This window comes from Schistocerca nitens, chromosome 6, assembly GCF_023898315.1.
Source record: "Schistocerca nitens isolate TAMUIC-IGC-003100 chromosome 6, iqSchNite1.1, whole genome shotgun sequence".
Taxonomy (NCBI): domain Eukaryota; kingdom Metazoa; phylum Arthropoda; class Insecta; order Orthoptera; family Acrididae; genus Schistocerca; species Schistocerca nitens.
The window spans coordinates 473,275,076-473,302,150 of record NC_064619.1 but is presented as its reverse complement, the minus strand read 5'-3'; positions in this window follow the sequence as shown (position 1 = coordinate 473,302,150).

The window sequence follows — 27,075 nt, the reverse complement described above, 5'->3', positions numbered from 1 at the left end:
AACGAGTAAGAACGGCTGCACCAGTAGCCAAACCAAAGGGAACCAGTTTCTAATCAGTACAAACAGATTCCAATCAGTACAAAATGCTGCAACATGTCTACTTTCTTCAGCGAAGAGAATCTGATAATAGGCTTGATTAAAATCAAGCGCAGAAACCAATTACGACCAGCAAACCCATTAAAGGGTTTATGAAGGTCAGGCAGAGGAACAGATTCAAGGACAACCTTTGTGTTCAGGTGCCGATAGTCAACAACAGTCCTAAAATCCTGCCCCTGATCCTTAGGGACAAGGAATATGGGGGAATCATAGGCAGATGTAGAAGTCTAATAACACCTTGCGCCGATAGTCAACAACAGTCCTAAAATCCCGCCTCTGATCCTTACGGACAAGGAGTATGGGGGAAGCATAGGCAGATGGAGAAGGCCTAATAACACCTTGCGCAAGTATTTTGGATATTTTAGCTCTTACTGTTTTCATCTTAGGGGGTGAGAGACGATATGGGGTCTGCCTGACAGGAACATCGTCAGATAGACGGATGTGGTAGTTAAGAACATTATTAGGAATCTCAGGGAACCTCTGTAAGAAAATCTGTTATTGAGAAGCCTGATGTGGCGAGAGATGGGTAAGATCGAGCTCATTACGCACAGCCTCAACAGCCAGGGTGCCGGCATTTCGATTCACAGTACGTTTAGCACACTCGCAGAAACCAAACTTATCTGCAGGAGTGAACTTAAAGAAAATGGTGTGCCCGGAATAATCCAAGACTAAATCAGTTTTATTGATGAAACCACTCCCCAAAATTAAATCGATCGGCAGCTCCTCGACCAAGGCTAATGACAAGGGCCAGGAGAAATCCTCAACTGACATACTCCCTCGGACCCAACCACGCAGAGGCAACACCTGGCCATTGGCCACCCGACATCTCTGCACCAGGGAAGGGACCGACTGAAGTTTCGTGAGATGACCAAATTCAAAAAACCATTCCAAGCTCAATAGCGATAAGGAGCTACCAGAATCGAAAAGAGCACAAATAGGTTCGCCACCTACTCGAGAACAAATATACGGCAAGGGCGGTAATGAGGGAGCGACAACACGGGTACGCCGAGGTCTAAAGGCTCGATCCCGAGGTCGCTGCCCAGCCCGGTGTCATTTATTGGCTATGGGCGCGCGAGGTTGAACACATGAGCGCACCAAATGAGCCGTGCTACCGCATCTGAAACAACGCCGGGCTTCCCTTTTAACCCCTTCAGCCGATGTAGACAATTCGAAATTTCCCTTGACAACCCTCGTGGGATGACTCTCAACTTCACGACATACATCGTCTGAAAGCGGCAACGCAGATATCGCTACAACAACGAAGCTCTTCCCAGTTTGAAGGACGAGGACGAAAAACAAGGTGCGACTTATCCGCCGCTTGTATCCCTCTGAGAATAATAGACACCAACTGCCGTTCTGGCAAATCGATCAACAAGGCTAAGCAGGCCGTCTGAACTCTGTCCACATACTTATATAACTCCTCTTTGTCCTGCTGCATCTCCCAAAATGTAACGACAATCAAACTGTTTCCGAACTCCGGTGGTCAATCTCTGGCCAATGACAAGTTCTCTCAAGTGCTGCAAGAACAACCCTTCTGTCATTGCTCGGGATACGAGGTTCCTCAACTCATCTCTAGCTAACGGGTACAATAGTGACAAACTACCTGGTGCAGAACGCGAAAGGCAGCAGCATGTTGTTCAAGACGAACCAACAACCATAATAAGTTTCCAATCCGCTCAAGTCGATCTACAACTGATTCAGTTACATCCTGAAATAAATACGCCAGAGGATTAGGCAGTTTGGCAAACGCTGCGTCTAAATTCTCAAAGGATATAACACCACCAGTACCGGGCTGGCTCCTGGTTCCCCCTTGATATAGCGCCGGCCGCTGGTGGCTGAGCGGTTCTGGCGCTACAGTCTGAAACCGCGCGACCGCTACGGTCGCAGGTTCGAATCCTGCCTCGGGCATGGATGTGTGTGTTGTCCTTAGGTTAGTTAGGTTTAAGTAGTTCTAAGTTCTAGGGGACTTATGACCTCAGCAGTTGAGTCCCATAGTGCTCAGAGCCCCCCCTTGATATAGCAAGTCTCGCTCTTCAGTCCTCTTCCCATCCATTTCTAAACATGTAAGCTTAAACTGCAATGCATTAACACAAGACCCCAATTCCGGGGTTAATTTTTTATGATGTTCCTCCAAGCCTAATATGCCTAAATCCGCTGTCCGATTGGTTAGATGCACTAACTCTGCCCGCACCCTGTCTAAATGACTGCCAGGTTGAGTGCCTTCCAGAACACAAATGGCGTCCTCAAGGCCCCTAGTAACCTTATACATTCAATGGCTGCTTCTGTCTCACCCACCACATCCGGCATGACGTCAACCGGGTGAAGAACGGTAGATCGCAACTTATCGCCAGCTCATAAACAAGGTGGTCCTTCCTAAACAGGCCGATCCCTGGGCACTGCCTGATCGCCATTAAAATAGGTTACCTGAAACAATGAACAACCAAGACAATATGGTGCAATACTAACAGAAATACAATTCAAACCAACAGTAACTGTAATGGCAATATCACCATCGTAACCACTCTCTGCTACCATTTGAAAACTGGTTGGTAGGTACTCAGAGAGCGCACAGAATAAGGTTATGATTGTGGATGGGGCCGTAAACAGTTACTGTGAGTTGCACAATCAAACACACAACTTAATTTTTATAAGAACCACTTATCTACACATTGCCTTATTAGATCTCAATTAGACCATACGGCCAGAGGCCTACTTAAAGAAAACTTCGAGATGCTTTCTCACGATTCGACAGCGCGTGCACGCCGCCAGTGGTCCCAGCCAGGCCTTGCACCACAGAGACTGCTCGTCCAAAACGACTGACTTCGCTGTATGCGAATTATTAAAGAGTATTGGGACCGAAAATAGTTTGGACCTTATCACACTAGTATCTTTGCCGCTCATTCTCAAGGTTATTCCGCTAATAAACGAGAAGTGAAAAATAGTGCCCGTTAAAAGATTAAACTTGTGCTGAACAGACATTGAAAGGATTCGAACTCGTAATTAATATTGTGTCTTGAGAATTGAGAAGCTTACACGTTGTAAGGCCCAGATAAATGTTTATAATTTATCTGACATTAATGGCAAAAGACAGTTTCATGGGAAAGTACATCTTTGGTGATAGGTACACGAAGGAATGTAGTACAGACTGACTGTTATTATACCGAAACAATACACACTAGGACAACTCTCCTTTCATTGATCCCCCGGTGCCATCTCTCATTAATTCAAGAACTTAATTGTGTCAATAAATCAGAAATGCACGAGACATTCCCAGTGTTTACTAAATTCGATAATCAGCTAGTACATACACTCCTGGAAATTGAAATAAGAACACCGTGAATTCATTGTCCCAGGAAGGGGAAATTTTATTGACACATTCCTGGGGTCAGATACATCACATGATAACACTGACAGAACCACAGGCACATAGACACAGGCAACAGAGCATGCACAATGTCGGCACTAGTACAGTGTATATCCATCTTTCGCAGCAATGCAGGCTGCTATTCTCCCATGGAGACGATCGTAGAGATGCTGGATGTAGTCCTGTGGAACGTCTTGCCATGCCATTTCCACCTGGCGCCTCAGTTGGACCAGCGTTCGTGCTGGACGTGCAGACCGCGTGAGACGACGCTTCATCCAGTCCCAAACATGCTCAATGGGGGACAGATCCGGAGATCTTGCTGGCCAGGGTAGTTGACTTACACCTTCTAGAGCACGTTGGGTGGCACGGGATACATGCGGACGTGCATTGTCCTGTTGGAACAGCAAGTTCCCTTGCCGGTCTAGGAATGGTAGAACGATGGGTTCGATGACGGTTTGGATGTACCGTGCACTATTCAGTGTCCCCTCGACGATCACCAGTGGTGTACGGCCAGTGTAGGAGATCGCTCCCCACACCATGATGCCGGGTGTTGGCCCCGTGTGCCTCGGTCGTATGCAGTCCTGATTGTGGCGCTCACCTGCACGGCGCCAAACACGCATACGACCATCATTGGCACCAAGGCAGAAGCGACTCTCATCGCTGAAGACGACACGTCTCCATTCGTCCCTCCATTCACGCCTGTCGCGACACCACTGGAGGCGGGCTGCACGATGTTGGGTCGTGAGCGGAAGACGGCCTAACGGTGTGCGGGACCGTAGCCCAGCTTCATGGAGACGGTTGCGAATGGTCCTCGCCGATACCCCAGGAGCAACAGTGTCCCTAATTTGCTGGGAAGTGGCGGTGCGGTCCCCTATGGCACTGCGTAGGATCCTACGGTCTTGGCGTGCATCCGTGCGTCGCTGCGGTCCGGTCCCAGGTCGACGGGCACGTGCACCTTCCGCCGACCACTGGCGACAACATCGATGTACTGTGGAGACCTCACGCCCCACGTGTTGAGCAATTCGGCGGTACGTCCACCCGGCCTCCCGCATGCCCACTATACGCCCTCGCTCAAAGTCCGTCAACTGCACATACGGTTCACGTCCATGCTGTCGCGGCATGCTACCAGTGTTAAAGACTGCGATGGAGCTCCGTATGCCACGGCAAACTGGCTGACACTGACGGCGGCGGTGCACAAATGCTGCGCAGCTAGCGCCATTCGACGGCCAACACCGCGGGTCCTGGTGTGTCCGCTGTGCCGTGCGTGTGATCATTGCTTGTACAGCCCTCTCGCAGTGTCCGGAGCAAGTATGGTGGGTCTGACACACAGGTGTCAATGTGTTCTTTTTTCCATTTCCAGGAGTGTATTTGTGAACATTCTAGAGTTATTGAAGGAAGCAGATAAACCTTTTTGCAAATAGGTTTAACAGAATTCAATGAATACATACAGACTGCTAAAGTAACTAAATCAAATTACTCAGGGAAAAAAATTAGTAAAAATAGACTGGAACTCATGTGATATCTTACTGCAGAGTAATAAAAAAAAGAAAACTGTCTTTGGATCTGTCGTAGTTGAAAGTGTATGAAATATCTCTGGAAAAATGCAATCAATTTCCAACAGCTAGTTCACAACGTGATTCAGAGATGTTTTATGCCCGACCCACACGGCAAGGAATGGTCCTTAACTAGTTGGGACAATATATACACAAACTTTTGAGACAGCTCCGTTGCCGGGGGGGGCGGGGGGAACGGCGAAGCGATATCTGTGCAGTTGCGACGACGGTGGGTGTGCGGGCATAAGCGTCAAGTAAGAGAAGAGGATAGAGCAGTTTACGTGAACGACAGGGCGGTATATCCTTTCTCAGAGGAAGAAGTAGCCGCTCTGATCGAAGCACTAAAGAAGGGGAAAGCTCCTGGGTCGGACGACATTCTGACGGAGGTGGTGCAGTACCTCGCACCCCGTTAGTGACAACATTAACAAAGCTTTACAATGGGTGCCTCAGGGTATACAGATATCCAAAAATATGGAAAAAGGCAAGCACGACCATTACCAAAAAGGGACCAGAGAAATTCCCCACAGAGTCAAAATAGTATTTGTTTACTGGATCTTCTGAGAAAGTCTTTGAGAAAGTACCGGCTGATAGACTGGCAGCACACTGGGTGCTGTGCGGGATGAGTGAAGGCAGTTCAGCTTTAGGCATGCGTGGTCGGAGTCTGACACAATCACCCTGGCGGCCGAGGTCTGTGGCTCAGCCCCATACAAGTACGTCGTTGGCATCACAGTGAATATCAGCGGCGCCTTTGACCAACTGTGGTGGAATTCGATCTTCTCCTGCCTGCGGGAGAAAGAGTGTCCCGAGCCGCTATATGGTTGTCCTATTGTGAGGATTGTAAGGTCTCGCTGACATCGTCTAGCGGGAAAGTCAGGAAAATAAAAACGAAAGAGTGTCCTCAGGGCTCTGTATTGGGGGCACTTTCATGGGACATCCATATGAACCCACTTCTAGATAGTAAGAAGGAGAGTGAGGATGTGCTAGAGGTGATAGCCTGCATGGACGACCTCCTCCTGCTGGTCGGCGGCCGTACCCGGGAGGAATTAGAGCCAGAGGTCGAAAGAGCTTTGCAATTGTTGCAGGAATGGTTCTTTAAGATGAAAATGAAGGTTGCTCCCTCCGAATCCACATATCTTCTCCTAAAAGGACAACTGGTAAGAAACCCGACAGTAAGAATTGAGGGCTCGCCAGTTCTTCAGCGTAGAGAAGCACAATATCTAGGAGTCATCAACTTCGAAAGACATATTGAGACTACGACCCAAATACCTTACAAGTGCTCAATAACCTCAAAGGTGTTGGGCAAAAAAGATTCCATTTAGCAGATTAGTTAATAAAATTTTACCATAATAATATGGTTTGGAAGTATGGGCACACAGGGTCGCGAGGGTCGTCCCCGCCACGGCCGTGAGAAGGGAGCAAGGGAACATGCTGCGTTTGGTAGGGGCAAGTGGGACATCAACATGAGGAGCTTTGTTGATTATACTGGGACTCTGTCCCCTAGACATCTAAATTAGGGAGGAAACCACATGGTTCTGGGTCAAATAAGACGGCAATGGAAGAACAAGGGAAATTATGGGTGTTGAAGTTTGAGATGGGAAATCGATCAAAAGAAGAGGAACAGAATTATGGCAGGAATCGTGGAAGGCTGAAAATACTGGGAGAAGAACGTTACAACTCCTGCCTGACGTTAGGGAACGGATGATTAGGGGGTATTTTAAGCCAATGAGGGGATTATTCCTAGCTGGCCATGGACAATATCCGGCATATTTATGGCGGTTTGTGAGAAGGGTTTCACCTGCGTGGGACTGTCGAACACAGGAGAGAACCCCCGAGCATGTGATTTTCGAATGCCCCTGATATTTGAGTACACATGATTTTCGAATGTCCCCGGTAAGATCATGTTGCTGCTCCGTTATGGCAGTAAATACCAAATCATGACACATTTAACCTTCACAATAAAGGATGACAGCCAGAAACAGTTGCAGGATAGAATTTTTTTTTTATTAAAATTCTTGACCACGGTTTCGGTACATATAAATATACCTTCATCAGAAGTAAAACTTCTAAAATTACATCATGCCATGGAGAATAATAAAATAATTATGCCAAAGGCGTTTTTTATTATTCTCCATGGCATGATGTAATTTTAGAAGTTTTACTTCTGATGAAGGTATATTTATATGTACCGAAACCGTGGTCAAGAATTTTAATAAAAAAAAAATTCTATCCTGCAACTGTTTCTGGCTGTCATCCTTTATTGTGAAGAATTTTAACAGTTGCTGCTGCAGCCATGTTTAAAATCTTGGCACATTTAACCTGTTGCTACAAGGGGGTATATTTCAAGTCTTAAAAACCCTGGCCAACGAAGTATCACGCAAGGTACCTCAGGGATATTTGAGGGAGAATTGTGAAATTTAGAAAACGGTAAGACGTACATCTGGTCACACCAATCCCATACCGCCGGGGCGTGGACTGGCCAACCGCCGTTATGGTCGGGATCCGCCAGGCTCAGCACTAGGGGGAGGGGTGTAACAAACACCGAATTTCACTAGCGCATTGAATCGGAAGTAGGATAGGTTACTACAGTAGAATTTAGTTGTAGGGTAGTACCAGATAATTGAAACTGCAGCGAAAATTAAAGATTACGGGCCAGTCCAGTGCCAGGGGCACACCCACTGGGATTAGCTCGGTCGGCATGGCCATTTCATAGTAGGTTTGTATCAACTGACACAATATGTAACGCTGCAGGGAGTGTAGTAGATGGTTAGTGTAGAATACAGTTAATGCGTAGTCAGTAACCATAAGTAACAATGTAGATTGCCCATAGCAAATTATCACATAAACACTACTTGTATATCGTACAATAGCTGCAGTAATTAATCAATCACTGTAACAGCAATAAGAACCACTAATTAGATAAGGTAGTGGTTTATTTTGTATTATAATAAAAATTGAATAAAGATTCCAAAAAAATAAAGAAAGACAAAACACCATTTTACTGTCAAATCCGATTTTCTGCAGTAAAATATTTCCCTCCTTCTGGTGTCCCACTTGATACTCTAGAGACATTCATAGTTTACTGCCGAAGTCATACAGCCTAAATGACCAGTGCGCACACTGATTCATAATTTAGCGCCGTGCATACAGACAGAAAAAGTGGATATGCGTCATCCTCAATCATGCTGATTAATCTGCCCAGACCTTGCTGTAATTGTCATTATTCTTACCCCCAGCTCTCCACTACCACTCATTCACGTCTTACATACACAGCCTACCACAATTCCAACAAATTACTGTAGGTGAGGCCCTTCTCATACGCCGTTACTCTCCCAACCTTCTTCAGTTATGGCATCGCTATCTCTAAGCACATCGACGAAATTGATTGCCTGTATTTCCGGACCTACCTCGTCTAATTGAGCTAGCGTCTTGGGACAAATTACGGTTCTCTGCCTACTGCCTGTTATTAGTCCACCTAAAATATACGTGAGTTTCAAGACCACAAGGTTCCTTTTAACTCGCTCAACATTATTAATAATTCGCCAGTACCTGGTTCACGACCATATTGATGACAGGTTAAACCCTGGAGAGCTCTGGGAGAAATTTTTCGAGCAAATTCTAGCCAGAAATTGTTTCCAAGTGTTCTCATCTCGCATAACCTGCAATACCTCTGTGGTGTCACAGCCAGACACCACACTTGCTAGGTGGTAGCCTTTCAATCGGCTGCAGTCCGTTAGTATACATCGGACCCGCGTGTAGCTACTATCAGTGATTGTACACCGAGCGCCGCCACACGGCAGGTCTGGAGAGACTTCCTAGCACTCGCCCCAGTTGGACAACTGACTTTGCTAGCGATGGTTCACTGCTTCTCAATTGCCGAGACGATAGTTAGCATAGCCTTCAGCTACGTCATTTGCTATGACCTAGCAAGGCGCCATTACCAGTTACTATTGATACTGAGTCACGTACAGTCAAGAGCGACACTCATCATTAATGGATTAAAGTTAAGTATTCCACCAGCTACGTCCGTTTTCCTAAAGTCTAAATTCCTTGTCCTGTTCCAGACTTCACGCCAGCCTGCGTGAGCTAAGACGCGTGCCTTTTGGCTTCCTCTAGTACCTGGTGTTGGCTCTCCTGCCAACATTGGCGACGAGGCAACACTGCGTTCGTAACTATACTGCCTGATTTACTTGTGTAATGGCTTCGCCACCATCTCCAGATGTCCTGTCCGAATTTTATCGCTTACAGAATCAGCAGACGCAGGCCTTACTGGATGCCCTCGGACAGCTCATCCAGGGTCAACGTGCAATGCAAAACGATGCGGCAGCCACTGCTCCACCACTAACACAGCCACAAAACGCAGTTGCACCAACTTTTCGTCCTTTTGATGCGGCACTGGAAAGCTGGACGGAGTGGTCACGCCAATTGGGATTCCACCTTGCCGCCTACAGAATTCAAGGTAACGAGCGGCATCCTTTTTTGTTATCCTCCGTAGGGGTGCACACATACTGTGTGATAGTCAAATTATTTCCCCTTTCCCCGACACGACGTAGCAACTCTGTCCTACGACGAAATTTTGTCTGCATTAGATGCATATTTCAAAGAATCAGTCAATGTAGTTGCCAAACGGTATACCTTCTTTCGTACAAAACGTACTGCAGGTCAGACTAATCGGGAGTGGCTTGCAACCTTGCAAGGCCTTACTAGGGATTGTGCTTTTGAGTGTCAATGTGGACTCCCTTATTCAGATACTATGGTATGTGATGCAATTGCACAGAACGTTTCTGATGTTCGTATAAGGGAACAGATTTTGAAACTAGTCAATCCCTCCCTTCAACAAGTGATGGACATATTGGATCGGCAGGACACACTTGACTTTGCTCAGGAATCATTTGAAACTTCGCCACCCGTGTGTCAGGTTAACCGGCCCACCGGGCGAGCTGCACGGAACAGTAAACAGTCCTCGCACCCGACCGCGCCGCTGCCGCCAGGCATGTGTACCGCGCTGGCAAGCAAATGCAGTGCTAAAATCAGGCCTCCAGTGTGCTACTAGAAATTTGCGTGAGAATTGCCCGTCACGCCAAGCTATTTGCTTTTACTGTAATAAAAAAGGACATGCTCAAAGTGTTTGCCAGAAGAATCTCAGATCGGAAGCTCAAAACCATTCCAGGCCCTTTGCTTCACGCCGGAATCGGAATCGAACCAAGGATACTCAGGCTCGCGCCACTTCGCCCATGGAAATTCATATAGTTCCTGCCACACCGCCCAGTGCCACTCTCTCTAACAATGACTGTGTTCATCCCACACATAGTGTGCGTCGACATCGCCGGAACTCCCGTCAAGTCGCAAGTGATTTTGTACCAGTGTCAGTTCACGTTGCACGAGACAGTCGCTCTTGTCGTCAGCAGGACAATAAACTTTTTGTGGACTTGGACATTAACGGCAAAGTGATACCATTCCAGCTCGATACCGGGGCTGCAGTTTCACTAATCAATCAAGACACTTACAAACTGCTGGGCACACCTCCGTTGCGTGCCGCAAATGTTAAGTTAAGTACCTATTCAGGTCAAAAGATCCCTGTGTTAGGACAGTGCAACCTTCTTGCAACATACAAAGGAAAAACAAAACTTGTGTCATTATACGTCCTTCGTTTTTCTTCTGCAGTGAACTTGTTTGGTTTCGATTTATTTCAGTTGTTTAACTTGTCTATAGTAAATCAGGTCCTGTCAGTGAACCAGACTGTGCCTTCCGACAGTGTTTCTCGTCTAAGTGAAGAATATGCAGACATTTTTGCACCGGGCCTCGGTTGCGCTAAGAACTATAAAGCACATTTGGAACTGAAAGTAAACGCGCAACCGAAATTTTTCCGAGCGCGCAATGTTCCCCATGCACTGCGTGATGAGGTCGCAAAAACATTACATGATTTGGAATCACAAGGTGTAATTGGATGTGTGCCGGCTTCTCGCTGGGCATCACCCTTAGTAATTTTGCCAAAACCTTCCGGAAAATTGAGACTTTGTGTGGACTTCAAGGCAACAGTGAATCCACAACTAGTGACTGCAACTTTTCCTTTACGCCGCCCGGAAGATCTTTTTGACAAGCTGTGCCCGGGTAAATATTTTTCGAAGTTGGACCTAGCAGATGCGTACTTGCAAATACCGGTGGACGAAGTATCCCAGCGCGTTTTGGTGGTTAACACGCATCTTGGTTTGTATCGATTCAAACGACTGCCATTCGGGTGTGCACCCGCCCCTGCATTGTTTCAGCAATATCTACAAACATACAAACAATTTGTGCGTCGGTCCCTACTGCAGCAAACTATCTGGACGATAATGTGATCTCTGGACAGATGGAAGAAGAACATTTAGCCAATCTCAGAACATTATTTCAGGTCTTGCGACAAAATGGTCTTCGCTTGCGGAAGGACAAATGTGTGTTTTTTGCTCGTGACTTACCCTATCTGGGACAAGTACTCAATGCCCAAGGCATACATCCTAGTCCAGAGTACCTCCGTGCCATACAAGACTTGCCTTCGCCACAGAATTTGAAGCAGCTACAGAGTGTGCTGGGCAAAATTCACTATTACCATCGCTATGTTCCTCACGCTGAAACGTCCCCTTTGAACAATTATACATGACTGTCCTTAAGCTGACACACAATATTTTTTTAGCGCAACGCAATCTGACTTTCAAAAAATCCCTACAAAAGAATGGCCCTGACTAACATTAAACTATACCTTTCACAAATCACTAAATCACTTACCTCACAATAATCTTCGTTTCTCCAACTACTGCAATACAGCCACTACTGCCAGCTAAATAAAAGATTCAAACTATGGAAGGCACTAACTACTGATAGGGATAGTTAGCAAATGAAAGATATTAATAGAGAACAAACAATGTATTTACCTTGATATCATCATATATAAATATAGCAGTTAATGACAAATTTCAAAACTCCACCATCTCTCTCCCCACATCCACCACTGCTGGCGGCTCACCTCCAACTGCGCAACGCTACGCGCTGTTCACAGCCAGCTGCCTAACACTACAATGGCGAGTATTACAACAATGCAAAGCAGCCACAGACTGCACACAGCACAGCCAGTGATTTTCATACAGAGGTGACGTTACCAATAAAAAAACCTAAACAGCCAACTTACATAGCCCCCATGCTCCCCACAAAAAAATTTTACAAATTGGTTTGGGCAGTGGCCAATACAGATTTGAAAAAATTTTTTCATAATTACAATAACAAAGAAATCAAATGCACACACTTATCGATAAAATGTTGGTCAAAAGCTAAACTTTCTCACAGTCCATAAAGACAGTCCTAATCGTTCATCACAGTAAAATATCAGTGTTTTTCTCAAAGTCTGAGCAGTAAAAGAAAATGCACACGGAAGTAGCGGATTTCCATGCAGTCTTGAAGAAGTAGTGTTGTCCTTCCAACGGAAAGACGGTGCTGACTCTCGACATGCAGACAGGTCATGGGCCACAACAGAGCAAACCCACAGCGGAGTCAGTCGACGTTTTGAAGAGTATTGGTGGGTAGGTCATCACAGAGCAGACCCACTGTAGTCCTTGTAGAGATAATGGTACTGGTGGGTCATCAAAGATGCAGACCCACTGTAGTCCTTGTAGAGATGGCCAGCAGCCATCTGTTGTGACTATGCAGGTGCACAATCACCATTGAAGAGTCTTGCGGATAATAGAGCAAGTCCATAACCACCACTTGTGCACTCACAAAGTTTTTGAATTGTCCTGAGAACCAGCAATGCTGTTAACCAGTCCCTTGCTGAATTATTAACACATGTGCAAACACTAACAGTCCCTACTTCTCACATATTGTCCATATACTATGACCAATAGAAACGTGTGCAGTGAAATGTAACTTACAAGTTACTTAATTTGATGACCTGGTGTCAATTACAATTTTATAACATGAGAATACAATTACAAAGGTACAAAATACATCATTAAAGAACATAACAATACAGATAACATTTGTAGTAAAACAGGCGTTACAAAAGAATAGAAATAGACATATATGTCAGTGTTACAGAAATTATGACATGAGTACCTACATAAAAGATCAGAATAATTATTGAAACATCGACTTCACACATGAGCATTAAAACAAAACAGAATAAATAATGTCTAAGCATCTTTACCAAGTAAATAACTTATTATTAATGCCAATTATATTTGAGGATAACAGTATTCCTCATCATAGTGAATGTAGTTTAGTATTAGAAAAATTCTACAACATAAGTCTTATCAGATAAACATATGAATACAGGAAAAACATAAATACCCAAGGGTACACAAACATATAGCGGAATAATACAAGGAAAGGACAGGGTTTGTTTTACTGCAGTATTTTGCAAACAAAACTTTCTTTACTTCTCGGAGATCTCCCTTCGTTCTTCATTATTTCCAAAAGTCCTATCTATACCTACTTTCTGTACTTTTCTCGTATAGCCTCTCAGTGCATTTCTTCAAATTCATCGCAACTCATTGTCTTATAGTCTACCCCCTCTTAAGCTAACTTAAATCTACTGAGCTCAGATGCTAAACTAAGGAACGAGGCAATGCAGCAGCACATAAAACAATTAACGCAAACAGCAATGACAAAGAAGTGCAGATTTGCAAAGGAAGCAGCATTTTAGAAACTAGCGAAGCAATTGCAATATTACGACTAATATAAGGCAATGTGCAGCAAACAAGAAAAATAAATCTGGCTTAGCAGAGTAACACAAATTAAAATTCAGTAGCACTATGCCTGGCAAACAGCATAACTTATACCTATACATGACAAAGTTCAAGCAGAAAAAGTATTACACTAAAAATGGCCATGTCTAATACCTATGTCACATCTTAACACTAGAGTGATACATCACAATTTATTCTACAAAAGAAATTAACAAGTACTTGAAAAGAAAACTATGATTGCAGTTCCTGTGAAGGTAAATGTCTTTTTGTGCTCCCTCATTTTTTTTTTGAAAAAATTATTATTTACTCGATCTGTAGACAGAAAATATTTATATTAGTACATCTATAAAATTTTATTTTAACCAATGCTGCAGTGCAGCTAGAAACTAGATATCAAATGAAATAAGCAATTACGCAAACCAAAGCATAAAAATATCATTCAATAGTCATGTGACATTTCATAAGTTAGTAGACATTCTCTCAACTCTCGTAGAAAGACGCTTGTCATAATCAGGTGTGCAGATGTAAAAATATTTCTCTTCATTTCATTAGGCATTTCTGTAGCGTTAAACTGTGCGTCTTGTTGTAAGATAATCTCTGTGGAAGTGTCGTAGTTATCGTCCTCCGAAAGCTAAGTTCTGCAGAAGTCAATGTACTTACCTCACGATACACAAAAATGAAATGCTTTGCGAATAGATATCTTAGTTATTACGCTTATTGTTGTGATGAAGAAAGTACTGTACTGTAACGTATTGTTGTGCCACGAAAAAGGCTGTCTCATTGTTGCTATACCACAAAAGTTACTACTAAAACATGTTTTTCTTTCCAAAAGAATTCAGAAAACTGTGCAGATATAAAACAAATACAGCGCAAAAGCAACATTGTAAATTGTCACTCATTAGTAGCGTCGTGATAAAATCGTGTAGCTGTCACGTAAACTAACCTCTGTGTCATCTGGTATCTCACAGAAAGTACTTTAAACCCAGAATGTATTTTCAAGTAAACCAAAATGTTGCATTAAAATCTCATTTACCAGTATGTGTCCTATGTAAGCCTGATAGTCGTTACGTAATCGTGCAGCTAACAAGCAAGAATGTACAAATACAACACTGTGTCCTCTGTTCACTGTAACAATGCAGTCTTAATTTCTGTTTAAATAAGTTCTCTTGATTCTTGACTGGATATTTAACTTCAAAACATTGTTGCATGTTAACAGTTTCTTAAGTCTGACAAAGCTTACTAGAAATGTGAAGTGAAAAGTTTTATGGCAAAGACAAAGTTAAAAAGCAGATTATCTTTCAATAAACGGTTTTACATGTGAAATGTGGTGTAAACCTTTACTCTTCCTAGTACGCAGAGTTTCAACTTCAACGCAATTATCATGTGGTATACGTCGGATTCTGTAAGGTCCATTGTAAACTAGAAAGAATTTGTGACTCAAGTTTTTCTTCTTATGTGACAATGAATGAGCTTTAATGAGAACTTTCTGACCAACATATAATTTCTTCGCATTTGCTTTACCGTGTAGTTTTCTCCTTTTGTCTGCTGCAGTTTTTATATTTTTAATAGCCAAATAAATTATCTCTTTGTGTCGAAGTTTACGTGTATTCGGGAAAGGTACAAGTTCTCTGATTCTGTTCGGTGGTTTTTCATTCTTCAGTACAAGAGTAGGTGGTAAAGCAGTGGAGTCATGAGGCATTTCATTCAGCACGTTTTGAAATAAGTGTAAATATTTGTCCCAATGCTGATGCTTTCTGTGACAATAAAGTCTGCAAAGCTTATTGATTTCTTTCATAATCCGTTCGGAGGGGTTACAATGTGGTGAGTACAATGAAATAAAAACAGGTTTGATTTTATGGTTGTGAAGCATGCGTGACCAAACAGCAGATCAGAATTGCGGTCCGTTATCTGAAATGACTTGACTAACGTGTCCAACTGCACGTAAGAAATTTTTAACGAAGGCGTTGGATACAGACCGTCCAGTGGCTTTACGTAACGGTGTGAAAGAAACAAATTTTGAAGTAAGTTCAACAGCGACTAGAACGTACAAAATCCATTAGATGTTCTGACAAGCGGTCCCAAGAGATCAACAGCAGCAAATTCTTTTAATTTAGAAGGAATGATAGGAAACAACGGAGCACGATGGGAGATAGTAGATGGTTTCGCCTTTTGACAAAGTTTACAAATAGACAAGACTCTTCGAATTCTCTTTTCCATATTGTTAAAATAACAAGTCGTTCGAAGAATATGATAACATTTTCGTGGGCCAAAATGTGCGTAGCTGAAATGAATGTACCAAATGAGCTTATTAACAAAATCGTCAGGAATGCAAAGTACCCATAGCTTGTCATCAACAGTGCAGCGTTTGAACAGTATGTTGTTTCTAACCAGATAAAAATGCCGAATCTGTGTGTGTGTCTTTTCATGCCATTTGCTTTTGATGTCTTTCCAAATCGGATCTTTATCTTGTTCATGAGCAATGTCCTTTAAAGATGTGGTGATGAATCTGTGTGTGTGTCTTTTCATGCCATTTGCTTTTGATGTCTTTCCAAATCGGATCTTTATCTTGTTCATGAGCAATGTCCTTTAAAGATGTGGTGATGAAGTTTTCAAAGGCGACTTTCTGAATGTAAAGAATACTGAAATTTTTCTCAATGTTGCCTTCTGTGTTACTTTTCTCAAGCCCAGCCGGTGCGCGTGACAGTGCGTCCGCAACAATGTTCTCCTTGCCGGGAATGTAGACTATTGTGAAGTGGAATTCTTGCAGAAACAATGCCCAACGTTTTAACCTGTCATGATTTAATTTTGAAGACATAAGAAATTGTAATGCACGATGATCACTGTATACTTTTACGTGCTTACCAGAAAGAAAGAAACGGAATTTGTTAAATGCCCAAACGATAGCTAAAGCTTCTAATTCAGTAACGGAATAAGTTTTTTCAGATTTTGTTAGCACTCGGCTAGCAAAAGCAATGGTTTTCTGAACAGTAGTGTCATTTTCTATGGCTTCTTGAAATAAATGGGCACCAAGTCCGACTTTAGAAGAATCCGTGCTAAGGCAGAAATCTTGTGACAGATCTGGATGAGCTAGTATTGGCGCGTTAAGTAGCGATTCTTTCAAAGAATTGAATTCCAACTGTGGTTGTTCGTCCCAGTTCCTAACAGTGTTTTTTCCAGTGAGAGAACAAAGTTTTGGTGTAACAAGAATTTGCATATTCAGAAAACGACGGTAAAAATTTACGAGACCCAGAAAACTGCGGACTTGTTTTTTTGTGGATGGAACTGGAATGGCTCTGATTGCTTCTAACTTTTCAGGATCCGGCTGAATGCCTTCAGAAGAAATAATATGTCCCAAAAACCTCACCTTTGATCTACCGAATTCAGACTTTTCCAAGTTAACTGTAATTCCAGATTCTGCAAAAATACGTAACAAACTGTTGAGGATGCGATTATGTTGTTCCCATGAGGCTTCTGCTATTAGAAAATCGTCCACATATAAGGTGATGTGACGTTTTAAGAACTCAGGTAATATGAAATTTAGCCCGCGAATGAATGCTGCCGAAGAAATGTTCAAACCAAAAGGAAGTTTCCGAAACTGATAACAAACGCCGAAACAAAGGAAAGCTGTGTATTTTCTACATTCTGAATGTAGTTCGATCTGATAAAAGCTGGATCTGAGATCAATAGAGGACAACACGTTTAAACCATTAAAATTTTGAAGAAGTTCTTCCAACGTTTGCGGCCTGTCTGTTTCAGGAATGATGATAATATTGATTTGTCTCGAATCTAAGACAAGCCTGATCGATCCATTTTTCTTCTCAACAACATGTAATGGATTGTTGTATGAGCTTACTGCAGGCTCAATAATGCCCTCGTCAAGCATAGATTGTATTTCTGTTCTAACACGGTCTCTATAATGCGCTGGAATTACGTATGGTCTAACACAAAATTTTGTATGCTCACGAACACGAAACTGGTATTGGAATCCCTTGATTGTTCCTGTTTTGTGAGTAAAAACTGTGGAATGTGCTTGTAAAATCTCAAAAAGGTCTTGCCTATCATTGTCATTACAATTTTCAATTGTTTGAATTTTATTCTGAATTAACTCATTAGTATCAAATGCGCCATCGATATCACCCCTGTCAGTACTTGCAGAGTGATTGTTAGTGTCAAGTTCCGTCGAAAATTCAGAACTGTTGTCTAACAGGAGGTAAAGCCGATTAATTTCTTCGTCATGGTTTGAGAGCCAATCTTCAAAATTCAAAGCTACTGACTTACCTTCTTTTTCTAAACTTATTTCAGCATCGTGAAAGCTTAAGATTGCTTTGTATTCATTCAAAAAGTCTACTCCCAGTATAATTTCCGTCGACAATAATGGAACAATAAGAAAGTTCATAGAGAAGCTGTGGCTTTGACAAAAGAATTCTAAGTAGGTTTGTTGGCGTACATCTACACTTCTTCCAAAGATTGCACCTTGTAATTTAATCTTACGTAACGGAAGTGTGGGGCAATCGTTCGATTTGTTGCATTTGCTAAAGGCTGTTTCACTAATTACTGAAATGGGACTGCCAGAGTCAAGTACTGCCGTAAATTTTACGTCATTTACTGTAATGTGAATCACAGGATGTGCAATGTTGTTATGTTTTACATCGTGTTCTTGGAGTAAGATGTCCCTAATGTCTTCCATTTTTACGTAATTACTAGCTACGGCAGCTGCGTCGTTAGTGTCACAGATGCGTTTTGTGGTTGCCAGCGGTATGAGTCATTGCCTATTGTCTCTTTGTTGGCGTGCGTCGTTATTGGGATTTGGAGACCTAACTTCTACAAATTCACCGTGACGAGAGGGCCCTGCCCTGTTTAAATCCCGCCAGTTTTGATGCAATTCAGGTCTGTCGTTACGATCATATCGCCTGTCGTCATGTCGGTAGATTCCATAGTTTCTTTCTTGTCGGTCACGTGGTGGAGAACTTCTCCCTGAATCGTAACTGCGCGCTGGTCCGTTGCGTCTAAAGTTATTCTGTCTCCCTTGATAATATTTATTTTGGTTCCCATATTGTCTGTTTCTCTGATTGTCTCTGTGATAGTCATTGCCACGGAGAGGTGATCTTTCCGTGTAGTTATTACTACTCTGCCAACAGTTGTCATATGGGTGGTGTCTGTTTTGGTCACGATTTGTGTTGTGAGAATAGCCTTGTCGTGTCCAGTTATTACTTCTTTCATCGCGGAATTGCGACGGATGTGACCTGTAATCGTTGTGTTCCTGGTTTCGCGTTCCGCGATTGTCAGTGTCAATTTCCAGTTCTTGTAAGAGTCCCTGAAATGCTTCAATGTCGTCTTTGCAACGTCCTGCCAAAATAATATGTCGTAAATGTTCAGGCAGTTTGATTAAGCAAATGCGGATGAGTTCTGAGGGGCTGTATGGGTTTGAAAGATACTGATTCTTATGCAACATGTCTTCAAAATATTTCATAAGACTGGAAAATTCATATTGTTCAAAACGTTTCATCATTATGATGCTATGTTTTACTCGGTCTTGTGTGGCTTGAGACCAATATGCTGAGAGGAAGGCATGATAAAATTCTCCTTCACTGTGACAATCGTGAATGATCGATCGCATTCTTACAGCTGGTTCATTCTCTAAGTAGCCACACATAAATTCTAATCTGTGTTCTAACGACCAGTTGGGAGGAAAACAATGAGAGAATTGATGGAGCCACGCTTGTGGATGAATGTCGTTGGCAGAATTCTTAAACGTTTTCAATTTACGTGTAGTAATGAAATCGGTCATTGTTAGGTCGTGTCGGCCGTTCCATCTCAAAATTCGGTGCACATTGCCAGTTTCTTTCATAACTTCCGAAATGCCCTGTGTTATTATTTTGCGTCTTTTCCGTATTTCTATGTCCCTCTTCCCGTATTGGGGCGCGAGTGTCCTCTGAAATACGTAATTCTTGTACTACTTGTGCCAACTGATCTTGCACTTCCCGGATTTCTCTTTTGTATTGTGTATTGATTTGATTTTGATTTTGTTTGAATTTTCTAATTTCTTCATACTCTTCAGTGTCAGTGAAGGCTACAGGCGTTGTGTCATTCAGATCATCATCTACCTTTGTAGATAAGTTAGTGAACTGATCTGATAGTTCGGCTACTTTATCCGATAGTGTACTTATTTCCTCAGTGTGTTTTTCTGAACCAAGTTTCAGAGTATCTACTGTGTCCTTTAAGTTTTCCTGAGTTTTTGCAAGTTGCGTAACCGAATCGGTAGATGCAGCTGAGTCAATTTTAGCCGACAAGGTCTAATGATTTTCATGAACGATGGTTTGCAGTTCTTTTATGGCTGCTTCGTGATTCTGTAATGCATTTTCATGCCGCGAAAAAATAGGTTGAAAATGCTCACAAATTTGTGTTTTTACGTCATTGCAGACTTTTTGACATTTCGATTCAATGTTATGTAACTCAGTAGTTAAATCTTCACGTGTTTGTTCAAGCGTGGTGTCTAACTTTTGAAGATTTTGTTCCATTGTGTCTAACTTTTTAAGATTTTGTTCCATTGTGTCTAACTTTCGAAGATTTTGTTCCATTGTGTCTAACTTTTGAAGCTTTTGTTGTGTTTGTCCCATTTGTTGTATTAATTGTAATAACAATGCACTGGTGTCTGGAACATGTTCCTCAGTGCTTTTCGGCAGTGAATTTGCACCGGAAACATTCACATTTTGACAAGCAGAAAATGTGTCTTGACTCATTTGAAAAAACGGTGAGGACGCAAAACCTGAATCTACAGTATTTGCGAGATCGTGTCGTGTCATTTCGGCTTCCTGAGGCGAGCTATTGCCGACCGATCGATCGATAATGCTTCCCTGTTCACTACTTGTTTCATTGTCTATGCCATTATTTGACGCCCGCTCCATTTCCCTATGCACAGTTACCAAATTACTACTTTGAACGTCTGTTAATTCATTACACAGTGGTGCTGGCAAGCTACGCTCGTAGTCACTATTATTTCTCAGTTTACTTTGGAGCCTAGTGTTACGTTTTTCACACGCCATTATTGTCACAATATTTCACACGATAACACAGAAAAGCACAATTTGAAGAGCAAAAATAAGAGAACACATTAACATAGCACTGAAAATAATATCTAGTTAATTGCAGCTGCGAAATACTTGGTGCAAATCTACATGCATGCCACAACTGTTTTACTGTACAACAATGAAAAACTACAACTACAAAGGAAATTCTCTCTATAATTACGCGCTAGCAATAAACAATAGCTACACTAATTACACAAACTACAAGAAAAAATCAGAAGATTCCAGTGAGGTATCCTAGGCTAAGGGTCGACATATGAAACGTCCCCTTTGAACAATTATACATGACTGTCCTTAAGCTGACACACAATATTTTTTTAGCGCAACGCAATCTGACTTTCAAAAAATCCCTACAAAAGAATGGCCCTGACTAACATTAAACTATACCTTTCACAAATCACTAAATCACTTACCTCACAATAATCTTCGTTTCTGCCACTACTGCAATACAGCAAGCGCCACTACTGCCAGCTAAATAAAAGATTCAAACTATGGAAGTCACTAACTACTGATAGGGATAGTTAGCAAATGAAAGATATTAATAGAGAACAAACAATGTATTTACCTTGATATCATCATATATAAATATAGCAGTTAATGACAAATTTCAAAACTCCGCCATCTCTCTCCCCACATCCACCACTGCTGGCGGCTCACCTCCAACTGCGCAACGCTACGCGCTGTTCACAGCCAGCTGCCTAACACTACAATGGCGAGTATTACAACAATGCAAAGCAGCCACAGACTGCACACAGCACAGCCAGTGATTTTCATACAGAGGTGACGTTACCAATAAAAAAACCTAAACAGCCTACTTACAACGCTTCTTCCATTTCATCTCCGCTTCATCGCTTACGCAGTAAAGGTGTTCCGTTCGTCTGGACGACGGAATCCGAATGCTCCTTTCGCCAGTTGAAATCGGCGTTGCTTTCCAATACTTGCCTTACGCCATTCGATCCCCAGAAGCCCCTTTTGTTGATGGTGGATGCATCGGATTTCGGGATCGGTGCTGTGCTTGCGCACAAAGATGGATCGCACGATCGCCCTATTGCCTTTGCGTCCAAATTGCTCTCGTCTGCGCAGAGAAATTATTCACAGATCGGGAAAGAAGCATTGGCTCTCGTATTTTGTGTTACAAAGTTTCATGATTTCTTGTATGGTCGTCACTTTACCATCATCACAGACCACAAACCTTTGACATCCGTTTTTCATCCGACCAAGCCTCTACCTCCACGTACAGCGCAGAAATTCATTCGCTGGTCTATTTTCCTCTCGCAGTACCGCTAACATATCTTGTATCGGTCCACTGCTAAGCACGGAAACGCCGATGTGTTGTCCCGTTTGCCTGTTGCTGAGGATAGAGCATTCGATTCCTCCGAACTTGCTTGCATGTTCATTGATTCGGAAACCGATGACGTGGTTGAATCGTTTCCCACTGATTTTCGTCGTGTAGCTACAGCCACAGTGGCCGACCCTGTCCTCGCTACCATTCTGCGTTTTGTTGCTACGCAATGGCCCTTGTCAAACTCACTGATCGGGGATCCGTTGGTTCGCCGATTTTTTGCTCACAAGGAGAGACTTTTTGTACGACATGGTGTTTTGCTGTTGCGTTCTGATAATGATCAGTCCAGGGCCGTGGTACCACGTTCGTTACAGTCCTCTGTCTTACAGCTTCTCCACCAAGGACATTGGTGTATAGTGAGAACGAAACAACTTGCTCGTCACCACTGTACTTGGTTCGGAATTGATGCCGCGATTACGAATATGTGCTCTTCTTGCATGGTGTGTGCCGAACAATAATCAGCACCACCGCGGAAATTCTTTGCCTGGCCAAAAGTCACTTCCCCTTGGCAACGCTTACACATCGATTTTGCTGGTCCATTCTGGAATGCTCGATGGTTGGTTGTGGTAGATTCATTCAGTAATTTTCCTTTTGTTGTCCGGATGTCTTCCACGACGTCATCTGCCACCATCCAAGCGTTATCTGCTATCTTTTGCATAGAAGGTCTTCCACAGACTATTGTTTCCCACAATGGCCCACAATTCATGTCCGCAGAATTTCAGTCATTCTGCAAGGCCAATGATATTCAACATCTGATGTCCGCGCCGTTTTCGCCACAGTCAAATGGTGCCGCTGAACGATTGGTCAGGACCTTCAAGTCACAGATGTTGAAGTTGAAAGCGTCGCATTCTCGGGAGGACGCGTTATTGCTCTTTTTGTCCTCGTATCGCTGTCAGCCCCGAGATGGTTGCTCGCCGGCTGAGTAGCTCCACGTTCACCCTCATCGAACCTTGATGTCTTTGCTACATCCGCCGCATCAGGTTCCTGTGCAGTGGCAGACACCTGCTTTTTCTCCAGGCGACGTTGTCTACTATCGTCACTATCGAGGTTCACGGCGTTGGCTCGAAGGGCGCATTATTCGCTGCCCCGGCCGCGCTATGTATCTGGTTTTGGGAGCCTCTGGTGAGGTGCATCGACATCTCAATCAGCTGCGCCTCTGTCGTCGCACAGGATCTGCTGCTCCCCATCTGCTTTCAGCGACGGTGCCATCCGGTCAACGCCCTGGGGACCCATCTACTGGCTCGCCTCAGCCCCACGTGTTACCGGCGCTGCCTTCCATTTTGCCCCATGGCGACGCGCCGCCGCCGCCTGTTCTCCCGCCGGCGACACCCGCATGTGGACGCGTCGCTGCAACCGCCGGGCGCCTCCCTGGGTCAAGCGCCGCCGCTCGCTTCCCGTGATCGGTTGTCCTCCGAAATGGAACTTTTGCCCGCTCCGGACCATATATCGTCTTCGCCCGTCGGGTGCCCCGGCCCGATGGAGGTCGGTCGACCCTTCGGCCCCTCCTGCCTCTCTGCGCGCGCATACTCCGCATGTTGGCGTGCACCCTGGAGCAGGTTTTCTAGCGTTTCCTAGCTCCCCGCGGTCCGAATGGCAGGGTGCGGGTGGCACAGCCTCGCCTGTTGTTAGGCTCCCCACCTCGTCCCATACGTCAACATGGGGTCCTCCCCACGGCGGGCGGAAGCCTTATGCCACAACCGTGCGCCGATTAGCGGGGGAGGAATGTGGTGTCACCGCCAGACACCACACTTGCTAGGGGGTAGCCTTTAAATCGGTCGCGGTCCGTTAGTATACGTCGGACCCGCGTGTCGCTACTATCAGTGATTGTACACCGAGCGCCGCCACACAGCAGGTCTGGAGAGACTTCCTAGCACTCGCCGCAGTTGGACAACCGACTTTGCTAGCGATGGTTCACTGCTTCTCAATTGCCGAGACGATAGTTAGCATAGCCTTCAGCTACGTCATTTGCTACGACCTAGCAAGGCGCCATTACCAGTTACTACTGATACTGAGTCATTTACAGTCAAGAGCGACACTCATCATTAATGGATTAAAGTTAAGTATTCCACCAGCTACGTCCGTTTCTCTAAAGTCTAAATTCCTTGTCCTGTTCCAGACCTCACGCCAGCCTGCGTGAGCTAAAACGCGTGCCTTTCGGCTTCCTCTAGTACCCGGTGTTGGCTCTCCTGCCAACCCACAACAACCTCTCCATGCAAGATTTCTTTCACCTTTACAAAACTTAACCTTAAATCGTGCAGATTGCTTATTTCCACCATAAGATACCAAAATTCCACTATATGGTCATCTAAATGCAAAGATAAATCAGAAATTTTTTTCAAAAAATCTTGTAACGCATTCTGCAACTTTGCGAACTTGTTGTCAGAGATCATCCGCCTGGCCTCACTATTACGATCTTTCTGGTTAACTTCGCTCCAACAGCACTCAGTTTTCTACTACTGGTTTTAACCATCCTTTAATGGTAATCCTATAGGCCCCTATATGCCAGTCAACCTGTAGTTCAACTGGCCCTGTAAGACTGATTCCACAGTCCCGGGCAGCAGTCGATTTCTTTCATCAGTCTACTGGGCTGACATGGGCGAAAATATGGTTTCCTCAATGACGTTTCGTGTGGGAATAGAAAAAACATACTCGCATAATTTTAGCAGGTGGTATTTACGTTTAAGTTTTTTGGTCTCCTTAAGAAAGCAAATCCACCTTTCTCCCATTGTCCATTCGTTAGTGAAGCCTCGTTTCTAAAAAGGTGTTCATACACATATATTTCTGAAAACAATTGTCGCCTGAAACCTTCCTTTCATTCATTTTTGAGTGACGATTAATTTATCTATTTCACTTATCGGGAATTTATTCTTATCCTCGATTTTTACAGAGCCACGTTTGACTACAGAAACGTGAAGTAAATTTCAGTGGTCGGACTACTGAAAAAAATCAGAAATTATTTTAAGTGGTATGTTTGCGGCGTCAACAAATCGTCTTAATGGAATCGAGAGCTTAAAAATTCTCTCAACTGCGTTTGTTAACGACCGCCATGTTGTTTCTGTCAGATAGAAATCTACATAATCGTACAAGCATAATTCTTTCGGCTTCTCTGTCGTTCTGTGTACATTGAAAAATAATTAAATATTTTCATGAGTTACGGAAAGAAACCGCTACACGTCTCACACAACGGATCCTGATTCGTACTTCCTTTCTCGACAAAAGGTAACATTTTGTGCAATCATCCGAAAAGCGGCACTTTCTCTTTCCATCCTTAGGCATTTTCGTAAGCTATGATAGGGTTATTAGACGGTTCACAGACAACAACAACATTTTAGTCATCGAAGTACACTGCACTATACATTTCACGTCCTACACACCGGCAGCATACACTTAAGACATTACTAACTTACTCCCGCTGTTCGTATTAGGTTTAGAAAGCATCGTGTTATCAGATTGCTGTTCAATAGGGAACAGACCGATTCTTCGCTTGGTGCTGCTTCAGTAGTTCCACCCCCCCCCCCCCACCCCTACCCCCCCGTCGTACTACTGGAGAAATCTGGTATTTTCTCAAACGGTGGTGCTAGATGTAGAATGTGTATCATCTACACAGGATGCACCACATGCAACGCTATCTATGAGATGGCCTTGTCGACATAAACTTGTTGACCTAATTAAAACTGACTCAGGCTGCATTTACATGTTGTGCTAACAGATTGTGTTACTTCAGTACTTGAGACAAGCTCGTAACATTATTTTGTAAAGTCGGGACAAAATTAGGCCTTGTCGGGATATCGGGACAAGAGGATCCATAACGATGACGATCCCGATAAATCGGGACGGATGTCAACCATTGCTCTACATGGAATGACGTCAGTTTTGACTGACGGTGGCTCTAATTGGTACGCCGTCATTATTGGCTTGAATTGTGAATGAAACCTTATTGGGCTGTTCAGTAGAGACAGTCACACTGTGCATGCTAAGCCGTTAATAAAAACCTAATCTTGAATGAATGAACTGGTTTATACCCAACGGTGACAATACAAAACAGCGAATTGAAGCTCTAACCATGAAAAATTCAAATGCTTCTCATACTGAAAAGCGATTCCGTTTGATGTAATATATAAATGTGTACATGCAGGTTGACAATTGTTCAACTATACGGAAAGCCAGCCGGAGTGGCCGAGCGGTTCTAGGCGCTGCAGTCTGGAACCGCGCGACCGCTACGGTCGCAGGTTCGAATCCTGCCTCGGGCATGGATGTGTGTGATGTCCTTATGTTAGTTAGGTTTAAGTAGTTCTAAGTTCTAGGGGACTGATGACCTCAGATGTTAAATTCCATAGTGCTCAGAGCCATTTGAACTATACGGAAAAAAAGTAAATTAGTTGAAACTACGGCGTGCACACACTTTATTCATCATGTAAATGTCACTACCGATATTTGTATTTAGGTTATGACACGTTCGATACTCCTATTGGCGATGATGTGGCGCAGACGAATAGCGAAATTCTGCATGATCCGCTGAAGCGTCGGAATATCAATGCTGTCGATGACCTCCTGAATGGTTTTCAGATTAGCAGTGGTTTTGGGGTTGTTGCTGTACACCTTGTATTTAATGTAGCCCCACAAAAAGGAGTCGCATGTGTTCAGATTCGGAGAATATGGCGACCAATCGAGGCCCATGCCAGTGACTTCTGGGTACCTCATAGCCAGAACGCTGTCCCCAAAGTGCTCCTCCAGGACATCACTCTCCTGCTTCGATGGGGTGGAGTTCCGTGCTGCATGAATCACATCTTGGGGAAATCAGGGCAGCCTTAGATAATGGGAATGAAATCCTCTTCCAAAACCTTCACGTACCTTTCAAAAAATGGTTCAAATGGCTCTGAGCACTATGGGACTCAACTGCTGAGGTCATTAGTCCCCTAGAACT